The sequence below is a fragment of the Nerophis ophidion genome, linkage group LG17, assembly GCF_033978795.1.
Source record: "Nerophis ophidion isolate RoL-2023_Sa linkage group LG17, RoL_Noph_v1.0, whole genome shotgun sequence".
NCBI lineage: Eukaryota > Metazoa > Chordata > Actinopteri > Syngnathiformes > Syngnathidae > Nerophis > Nerophis ophidion.
In genome coordinates this window covers 18,025,885-18,036,803 of record NC_084627.1, presented here as the reverse complement: position 1 = coordinate 18,036,803, position 10,919 = coordinate 18,025,885, and the positions used below count along the sequence as shown (strand labels likewise).

Genomic DNA, 10,919 nt, shown 5'->3' with positions numbered 1-10,919 from the left:
CGTGTATGATTCTTCTATTGGCCATATTTAGATTATTTGACAACATGATCTGGAAACAGGAAGTGCTCCTCTTCAGAGACACAATAGCATGGCTGACCCGCAGTGTGTGTTACCACAGCTTTTTCCTCCGTTCATTGCACGCGTCAACAGGTATCCGGACTATCCTCCAAGGAGTGAAAGGGGGGCTAACAGGAAAATAGGCATAAGCACTTCCACAAAGTCATCTTGAATGTGTGGAATGCTGCTCTTTCACTAATAAAAGGGGAGCAAACAAGAGGCTGTGCACTAAATCACGTACGGCTGCATAAGACAATGAAAGAGGAAACGTAGCGCGTGCCTGTCACGCCGCATACAGGACAGACACATTAAGGCCCAAACTGTTAAACTGGGAATAGGTTTTGAAGTCCTTTACTGTTAAATTGGCAGTGCATGTTGTAATTCCTTTAGCGCCCTCTTGTGGCAGGAAGTCAAACTACTATGGATGCATAATAACCACCTGCATCAAGTTAAATATATTCTTGGAAATGTAGTTTTAGCCATTTTTAAACTAGATTTGCATGATGTAGTTTTTGCTATACTTAAACTTGATTTACATAGAACTGAAATTAACTAGTGTAAGCTTTTTGACCAAGGAGCCCAACTTTTGCACTACAGAGGGGGCTGAGACCCACTCAAATATTAACATTGATATACTAATCCAAATCTAGATTGCATTTATATACAATATATGCAGCTAAACTTCCTACAGTTAAACAAGAAAACTATCAAATGATAGGAAAGCATGTGTTACAAATATTATCAGGCTATAAGGTCAGGCTGATTACAAAAATAAAGACTATTCAAATATACAGCAAAAGAAGAGACTCAAAAAATACATTTACTGTACATACAATTACGCAGTGCTAAAATTAATAAATTCTAACTAAATATATATATATATATATATATATGTATATTTCTTAAACTGGCAATAAAATGTAAGTGACAATGAAAATACAGCTTCACTACTTTAATCATAATTTTTGCGCTTATAAATTTGCTCTGACTTAAGTTCCAGGTTTCTGTTTAAGTTAAAGTACCAATGATTGTTGCACACAAACTAAGAAGCGTGGCAAAATTTGTCCTCTGCATTCGACCCATCCCCTTGATCACCCCCCGGGAGGTGAGGGGAGCAGTGAGAAGCAGCAGTGCTGTGCCCGGGAATCATTTTTGGTGATTTAACCCCTAAAGCCAACCCTTGATGCTGCAGGGAGGTAATGGGTACCATTTTTATAGTCTTTGGTATGACTCGGCTGGGGCTTGAACTCACAACCTATTGATCTCAGGGCGGACACTCTAACTACTAAGTCACTGAGTAGGCTTTGATATTGTCATTACAAGAGCTGTAAAATGTATTTAAACTGAGTACTGCTGAGGTCCGTACGGACCACATGAGATTTTAGCGGCACTATGGTAAAGAAACTGTATTACTCTACAATCCATCCATCCATTCATTCATTTTCTACCACTTGTTCCTTTCGGGATCGCGGGGGGTGCTGGACCTATCTCAGCTGCATTGTGGCGGAAGGCGATGTACACCCTGGACAAGTCGCCACCTCATCACAGGGCCAACACAGATAGACAACATTCACACTCACATTCACACACTAGGGCCAATTTTAGTGTTGCCAATCAACCTTTCACCAGGTGTACAATACATTATTTTAGAAATAATAGATCCTTTCTTGCACACACACAGCAGGACGTTTTATTTATCTACCTTATTGTTAAAATTGTTCAACTTAACATTTTTTATACATTTTCTACTTTTACATATATTAAAAAAAATATGAATACCTTTAAATATTGATAAAACTACATTTAATCCATTTTTTTTTTTTTTATATAACAGCCATGCATTTTAAAAGTCTTTAAAGAGGAACATTATCACCAGACCTATGTAAGCGTCAATATATACCTTGATGTTGGAGAAAAAAGACCATATATTTTATTAACCGATTTCCGAACTCTAAATAGGTGAATTTTGGCGAATTAAACGCCTTTCTACTATTTGCTCTCGGAGCGATGACGTCAAAACGTGAAGTCACCATTTTCTCAAACACATTTCCGGTACCTTGGAGACATCATCCCTCGTTGGTGTGTTGTCGGAGGGTGTAACAACACGATCAGGGACGGATTCAAGTTGATTTACGTAGAATGTGCATCGATTAGCACGGCATGCTAATCGATGCTAACATGCTATTTAGGCTAGCTGTATGTACATATTGCATCGTTATGCCTCATTTGTAGCTATATTTGCATCCATCCTTTCCCTCCATCCACATTTAATGCCAAACAAACACCAATCGACGGATTTAAGTTGCTCCAGTGTCAAGAGATGCGAAAGTGCCTCGTTTGGTCCGCATATTTTACCGGCGATGCTACGACACCTTTTATATAGACATTTTCACCCACTATTTAAATTTTTAGTTTCCACTGCTTGCAAAAATTGTATCCGTCGTAGTTTTACCTACCTGTACGTTGATACAGTAGTTGTATTGTAATTCAAAAGGGATAAAATATTTTCATTCCTTGACATGAAAATAAAAAATATATTTAATATTGTTCTACTAGACAGAATTAAAAATATTTTTGTTGAAGGATATTTCATCATATAATTATTTTACTACATCATAGGATTACACAGTTAGCATACAAGTTCGCCCCCTTGTGGCTGCAAGTTGGCTGTGATGACATCAGCAATAAGTGCGTTGATGTGCTCCCATGACACCACTGCCTTTATCAACATACAAGAAACCGTATCAAATCTCATTAAATTGTGAGCCAACAATTATTTCTTAGTTTTCTGAAGCTATGCGTCAGAGGTTCCCTTGGATTACAATAAGGAAACCAGTCAGCTGGCTCCTCATGCGCTTGGCGGTACCACAGAGACCCAGTGGCACCGTGCGGGAACCAACGTCAAGCTGCGATGAAAGATGATGGCCGATTGTTTCCTGTTATTGAAATACGGGGTGGGGCGTTGGGCAGAGGGGGAGCCTTGAGGGCTGAAATAAAACAGTTCGGCCAACTGAGCATGTGCTAAACATCACATTTAGTAGTCTTTCAACCCATTAGTCCATTAAACCCAGGAGGGGATTAAGAGTTTCATCCAATTTAAATGCTGATTTCCTCCTTAATTAAGGCCGCTACAAACAATGTTTGATTACAAGCTTATTAGAAAACTCCTTTAGTATTTTCAGAAGCAGGCTTTGGAGGTTTTTGGAAGATGTTTCTTTAGTATCTCTGAACTGCAAGGAAATGTCAAATGATATATTCAGTTTAACTAAATCTTTAGCTTAGTACAAGTGTTTTTGGAAGAGGTATTTGGGTAACCGTTATGACATTAAATGAAACGTCTAAAAAGGTCTGTTCGTTAATACGGTGTTTACCTGGTTGACCCAAGTTATTTGGAAGTTGTTTTTTATACCTCTTAAGAAACTAAAGGACATGTCTAAAAATGTCTGTGTTTTAGTTAAAGTATACTTTGATTCAGTTATTAAAAAGATGTTTTTGCATAATTCTTAATAAGATTAAAGAAAAATGTCTACAGACGAGAGAAGAAACCCTAAATAAAGTGTAAAAAAGAAATTTAGTATCCACACATTGAGCCAAAGTATTTTTGTAGTCATTTTTGTATAATCCTTTAAAATGCTCACAATTAAAAAAAAAAAAAACTTTACCCTTGTGAAAATGAGGTCAATACATGAAGAGACCCACTTTGACCCATTAGAAAACCCTAAGACGATTAAGAAAAATTAAAAAAATAAAATAAAAATTCTTGTAATTTTACAAAAGTAAATACCCCAAATGGAAAAGTCTGCAAACACGTCCAATATCTGTGCTTTGACCCTAGTTTATTTGTGTTACTTTTGAGCAATTTGAAAAAGAAATATAAGAAACATGTCTTAAAATGCTTGCAATCTTATGAAAAGTAAACAACCCATCCATCCATCCATCCATTTTCTACCGCTTATTCCCTTTCGGGGTCGCGGGGGGCGCTGGCGCCTATCACAGCTACAATCGGGCGGAAGGCAAAGTAAACAACCCTACAATGAAAAGTCAGCAAACACTTTAGGATCCGTACTTTGACCCAAGTTTTGTTTGAGTCATGCCTTACAAATTTAAGAAAAATGTCTAAACATGCTTGTAGTTTACAGCCTTGAGAGACAGGAAAGAGTGAGAAACGCATGTAGTGTAATGCCCGCAGCTAAAAGCAACTGCGTGAGGACGTATACTCCAATATCACGATATAGTCATTTTCTATATCGCACAGAGACAAACCCGCGATAAATCGAGTCTATCTGATGTATCGCCCAGCCCTACTTGAAAGTCCTTTTTGCATAATTCTTAAGAAATGAAGAAACATGTCTAAAAATGCTTGCAATTTTATGAAAAGTAAACAACCTTAATGAAAAGTCAGCAAAAAACTTTAGGATCCGTGTTATGATGCAAGTTTCTCTCGAGTCATGTTTGAGCAATTCCTTATAAACTAAAGGAAAATGTCTAAAAATGCATACATTTTTTTTTTTTTTAAAGTAAGCAACTCTAATGAAAAGCCAGCAAAAACTTTAGAATCCGTACATTGACTCAGGTTCTTTTTTGAGTCATGTTTGATCAATCCTTTCAAATTTTGGGAAAAATACTAAAAAGGCTGGTATTTTACAACCACAGTAAAAAGTTAGATAACACTTTAGGATCTATACTTTGACAAGGTTTTTTTTGAGCGATGTTTAATTGATTTGAAGGAAAATGTCTAAAAATGCTTACAAATCCATCAAAAGTCAACACAATTAATGAAAAGTCAGCAAACAGTTTAGTATCTGTACTTTTGACATGAGCTTCTTTTGCGTCGTGTTTGAACAATCCCCTACAAACTTAAGGAACGTGTCTAAAAATCCTTACAATTACAATAAAATAAAACCTAACCCAAACAGTAGGTGAACAACCACCAAAGGATGCGCATTTCGACGTGAGTTTTTAGAATTTTCCCGAGGGTAGGCATTTTTCATCATAGGCACATTTCTCACTAGGGAATTTAGGCCGCACAAACCAAATAAAAACACAGTGTTTGTCTTCAACTGGTGAGAAAAAAATAGACAGGGTAGAGATGTAGACATAACATCCTCTCTGAACACAAAGCTGAACACACTCACACAGGAGTCATCCTCTAAAACACAAAGTCCATTGACAATACGCTGTTGGAAACCTAACAATGAATTCCGAAGCTGCAGTTTCGGAAAACCTTACTTTTCAACAACAACTGGATGCTGTTTATGCTTACTTCTTTTACTGAATATGTATGGACAACGATAAAAATGCATGGCGAGGAGGATTTTACTTTAGCTTAGCATTAACAGAAGATGGTGAGGTTAAACGTTTTAGACACCTTTTTGGGCTTACATGTGCCAAAAGGGATAAGCTGTAGAAAATGGATGGATGGATGGATGTGCCACACACTTAAAGCCATGCATAGAGTGCCTTTAAATTTCATATTCCGTGTCCCACACTTGAAGCTATACTGGGTGTGGTGAAAGTTTGTCATGTATTGTGTGTGTCTTTAGTTTCATGCTAAATGCTAATCACATTGTTTAATGGCGTGCTGTTAGAAGCATGCTGAATGCTAATCAAATAGTTTTATTATATTTTGTTAGCATCACAGTAAATTGTAGGTGTCAAACTTAAGGCCACGGGGCCAGATTTAACCTGCCACATCATATTATGTGTCCCGCAATGGATGGAAATAATAGCGTCGTTGAAATACCTTATTTTTTTTTACTAAATGTATTTGTTTGTTCCATTTTGACCACCTAAAATAAATTTACAAAAAATATATGTACTGCATACATTTTAAACTGTAATATTAACTAATATTGCAATGATTATTATATTACCTTATTTTCTAAACAATTGTTTCTGTTATAATTAAAATACATACTTAAATATGTGCTTGACTTATGATTTCAAAGCAAGTTATCCATTAAAAAGTAACCATGATGATAGATTTTACAGTTAAAATTTAGGGTGTTTTTTACACCATATATACAATCATCCATTTACTACCGCTTGTCCCTCTCGGGGTCGCTGGAGCTTATCCCAGCTGCATTCGGGCGAAAGGCAGCGTACACCCTGGACAAGTCGCCAGCTCATCCCAGGGCCAATATTACTGTACAGTATATTGAAAAACCTGTAGCACTGTTTTTGTACAGTAAAATTCTGGGGACTGACCTGCAACTTTTTTTTTTTTTTACAGTAAAATGTATTGGTGTTGTGTTTATGGTGTATTACTCTAAATGGAAAAACAGTACCATAGTGTTTTTTTCACAGTAAAAAACTGGAAGCTCAGTTGCCAGTACATGCAATATGTTGTAAAAACACCATCCATTTTACTGCAGAATTCTGGTGACTGAGTTATCAGCTTACTGTAAAATCTCCAAATGTTATTATGGTGTGGGCTTCACGGTGGAAGAGGGGTTAGTGCGTCTCCCTCACAATACGAAGGTCCTGCAGTCCTGGGTTCAAATCCAGGCTCGGGATCTTTCTGTGTGGAGTTTGCATGTTCTCCCCGTGAATGCGTGGGTTCCCTCCGGGTACTCCGGCTTCCTCCCACCTCCAAAGACATGAACCTGGGGATAGGTGGATTGGCAACACTAAATTGGCCCTAGGGTGTGAATGTGAATGTTGTCTGTCTATCTGTGTTGGCCCTGCGATGAGGTGGCGACTTGTCCAGAGTGTACCCCGCCTTCCGCCCGATTGTAGCTGGGATAAGCGCCAGCGCCCCCCGCGACACCAAAAGGGAATAAGCGGTAGAAAATGGATGGGATGGGTTTTTATGGTGTACGTAAAAATATATTGCATAGGCAAATTTGTATCTAATTCGCTATTTCAAGCGGCCCTCCAGAGGCATTCGTAACTGCAATATCGCCCTCAATCAAAACAAGTTTAAAACTCCTGCACTAAATGTTAATCAAGTTGTTTCAGTATGTGTTGCTAGTTCCCGGCTAAATGCTAATCAAATTGTTCTATTCATGTGTGTCTCACATGTAAAGCCATGCAACGGAGGTGGTTTACGTGAAGTTTATTGTGTCTTTAAAATCATGCCAACTGCTCGTCAAGCTGCTTTATTACACAATGGATCAATGCTTATCAATTACAGTCCAGTCGTTTATGTGTTGTTAGCATCATGCTACATCCTAATTAGGTATTTTCATTAGATGTAAATCATGCTACAGGTTAATCAAGTAGTTTCATTGAGTGTCATTATCATTATGTCAGATTGTAATTTATTTTTTAATTTTCATTACTTACTCTTAAATTATAAAATATGTGGGGAATGACACAACAGACTCCCTTCTTGTCTTAAAAATGCAGGCATTTAGTTGTATTCAGTGTTAAAAAAAAAAAAAAAAGATTATATGGCTCTCACAGAAATACATTTGGAAATATTTGGCTTTCATGGCTCTCTCAGCCAAAAAGGTTCCCGGCAACTGTGGTAGCCCTTCGCATTAATCAGTACCCAAGAAGTAGCTCTTGGTTTCAAAAAGGTTGGTGACCCCTGCATTAAATTATTAACAACTACAAATTATAAATACATGACTTGGTGTGGAAAAATCGTTTTTTCAAGCAAAAAATTGATGCTAGTGCTAATAAAGTGTTGCTAACCTATTTAAAAACGGCGACTGCTGTAATGTCTTTGGAGTGAAAAGTTTCCATTTCCGCAATAAAATGAGTGCGTTTAAACCACTCTGTTGTTGGTTTTGGCGACTAAAGATGTGAGGGACACATTTGAGCTTTTATTAGCATACTTACGGGGGCTTGTTAGTCTGTCGGGGGCGTAGTTTAGTCCAAGTGCACCGCCCAGGCGAGGAGAGTCCAAAGTTGGGAGAAGTCCTCCTCCGTCCCGCCGCTGAATCAATCTGCATCCTCGCTCTATGTGTGGACTTAACCTTCAACCGCCTCCCAACCATCCAAACACATTTTTTAAAGGTATGTTTGACGTCAACATTTCCCTTTTTGACTACTTTTATTGGCGAGTTTATTGCATACTTTATCAATATACACCCCACTCTTTTAGGCTGGTTGTTTTGAATAGTCGAACTCTATCGGCACTTTCGCCACATTTCCACTTTACAGTTTCTTTTCCCCCCCCCACTTGACGGGAACAGTCAGTCTCCTCCTTATCTGATGCAAGCATTGTGATTTTATTTTAAGAATAAAAAAACAAAACATGCTGTGGTGCTTCCTGAAAGAGTGCTAGTCGATTGTGTTGAAAATGTCAGGTGACTATGGAACTATTTTTTTGGTAGGAATATAAGCAACACCATAAAGGACTATTGGAAAGAGATACACTAAGCCAGTGGTTCTCAACCTTTTTTCAGTGATGTACCCCCTGTGAACATTTTTTTTTATTTAAGTACCCCCTAATTAGAGCAAAGCATTTTTGGTTGAAAAAAGAGATAAAGAAGTAAAATACAGCACTATGTCATCAATTAAATTGTATAACATACTTTCCATATACATTAACTGTACAAACATTCATATACACATTCTGTTTATATACAAGTACATATACATACATACAAACATACACTCATGCACATAATCACATTTCATCAAACATATATCATTGTTGTTGCCCAAGGGTAAACTGGTTAACACATGGCACACTGACCAAGCTTAACTCATTGTTACTATAACAATCTACAAGATTAATAGAGGTTGTCTCTCTCTCTCTTCCCCTCCATCTTTTGGTGTTCCTTTTTTTTTTTTTTAAATCTCTCTAGTTATCATAATGTATACGTATTGTTGCATTTGAACAACTGTATTGTGGATAATAGAGGTAAAATATTGGTACTGTTCATGATCAATAGCGCTTTTTCTATTGGTATTTGTATCGCTCCAGTTGTAGTATAAAAATGCTGATTGTCATTTGTATATTATTATTTATTTCACTAACTGCTTCTTTGCTATCTCTTTTACGATCATAGTTGTACATATCGTATGTGCTGGTGTTGTTCTATTGTTGTTGTTGGTTTTGTTGTTATTGTTGTTTGCTGTTGTTGTTTTTGTCTCTCTGTCTAATCCCCCTCTTATCCCCACAATTTCCCCCCTCTGTCTTCCTTTTTTTCTCTTTCTATCCCCTCCTGCTCCGGCCCGGCTGCACCAAATGATAATATAAATACATTTAATAAAGTCAAATTCAAATAAGGCAACAAGAGAAGTATCCTACACTTCTCTTTTGTAAAGTAAATCTGGGCATCTACATCAACTATATGATTTGCCTGAGAAGCTGGACAGGACAAAATAAATGAATAGATAAATAAATTGTATAACAGTGCAAACTATTGCTCATTTGTAGTGGTCTTTCTTGAACTATTTGGAAAAAAAGATATACAAATAACTAAAAACTTGTTGAAAATAAACAAGTGATTCGATTTTAAATGAAGATTTCTACACATAGAAGTAATCATCAACTTAAAGTGCCCTCTTTGGAGATTGTAATAGAGCTTCATCTGGATTCATGAACTTAATTCTAAACATTTCTTCACAAAAATAGAAATCTTTACCATCAATATTTATGGAACATGTCCACAAAAATCTAGCTGTCAACACTGAATATTGCATTGTTGCATTTCTTTTAACATTTTATGAACGTACATTCATATTTTGTTGATGTATTATTCAATAAATATATTTATTAAGGATTTTTGAATTGTTGCTATTTTTAGAAACGTTTATTTTTTTTAATTTCAGTACCTCTTGGCATACCTTCAAGTACCCCCAGGGGTACGCGTACCCCCATTTGAGAACCACTGAGCTAAGCTATACAGGATATTTTCAAACGAAAAATACCCCCTGAAAGTAAAACTTAATTTTTTGGAATTGCACCTCAGGATTGGCTGAAGAAAGATAAATACTTAATGAATATCCTACTGGTGGCTTGTAAAAAGACCATCACTAGGAAATGGATATCTCAGGAGAGCCCAACTTTAAAGCAATGGATGGAAACCACAATGGACATATATAAAATGGAGAAGATAACTGCCTTTATTAATTATAAATTGGAGAAAATTACTTCATACTGGGAAAACTGGGTCAACTATGTCACGCCCCATAAGCCTGACTTAAATCTCTCGAATTAGTGTACTGTTTGAAAAAAAAAGATTACTCCCTATATGTGTATATACAGTAGGGCAAGAAAGTATTTAGTCAGCCATCGATTGAGCAAGTTCTCCCACTTAAAAGGATGACAGAGGTCTGTAATTTTCATCATAGGTACACTTCAACTGTGAGAGACAGAATGTGAAAAAAAAAATCCAGGAATTCACATTGTAGGAATTTTAAAGAATTTATTTGTAAATTTTGGTGGAAAATAAGTATTTGGTCAACCATTCAAAGCTCTCACTGATGGAAGGAGGTTTTGGCTCAAAATCTCACGATACATGGCCCCATTCATTCTTTCCTTAAGACGGATCAATCGCCCTGTCCCCGTACACAAAAGTGTACTTCATACCGAGGATGTCGTTGTGGTTTGTGCAGCCCTTTGAGACACTTGTGATTTAGGGCTATATAAATAAACATTGATTGATTGATTGATTAGCAGAAAAACAGCCCCAAAGCATGATGTTTCCACCCCCATGCTTCACAGTAGGTATGATGTTCTTGGGATGCAACTCAGTATTCTTCTTCCTCCAAACACGACGAGTTGAGTTTATACCAAAATGGATACATGGATGATACAGCAGAGGATTGGGAGAATGTCATGTGGTCAGATGAAACCAAAATAGAACTTTTTGGTATAAACTCAACTCAGCGTGTTTGGAGGAAGAAGAATACTGAGTTGCATCCCAAGAACACCACACCTACTGTGAAGCATGGGGGTG

General features: G+C 37.0%; 1 protein-coding gene across 1 annotated transcript in view; it reads left to right on the top strand.

Moving 5' to 3' along the window:
• The first annotated feature begins 7,869 nt into the window (after window positions 1–7,869).
• eng (endoglin) overlaps window positions 7,870–10,919 on the top strand; it is a 117,539-nt gene continuing 114,489 nt past the window's right edge. Inside the window, exon 1 of the mRNA XM_061876416.1 lies at window positions 7,870–8,022. The gene's annotated coding sequence lies outside the window, so the exon portion shown is untranslated. The remainder of the gene's footprint in view (window positions 8,023–10,919) is intronic.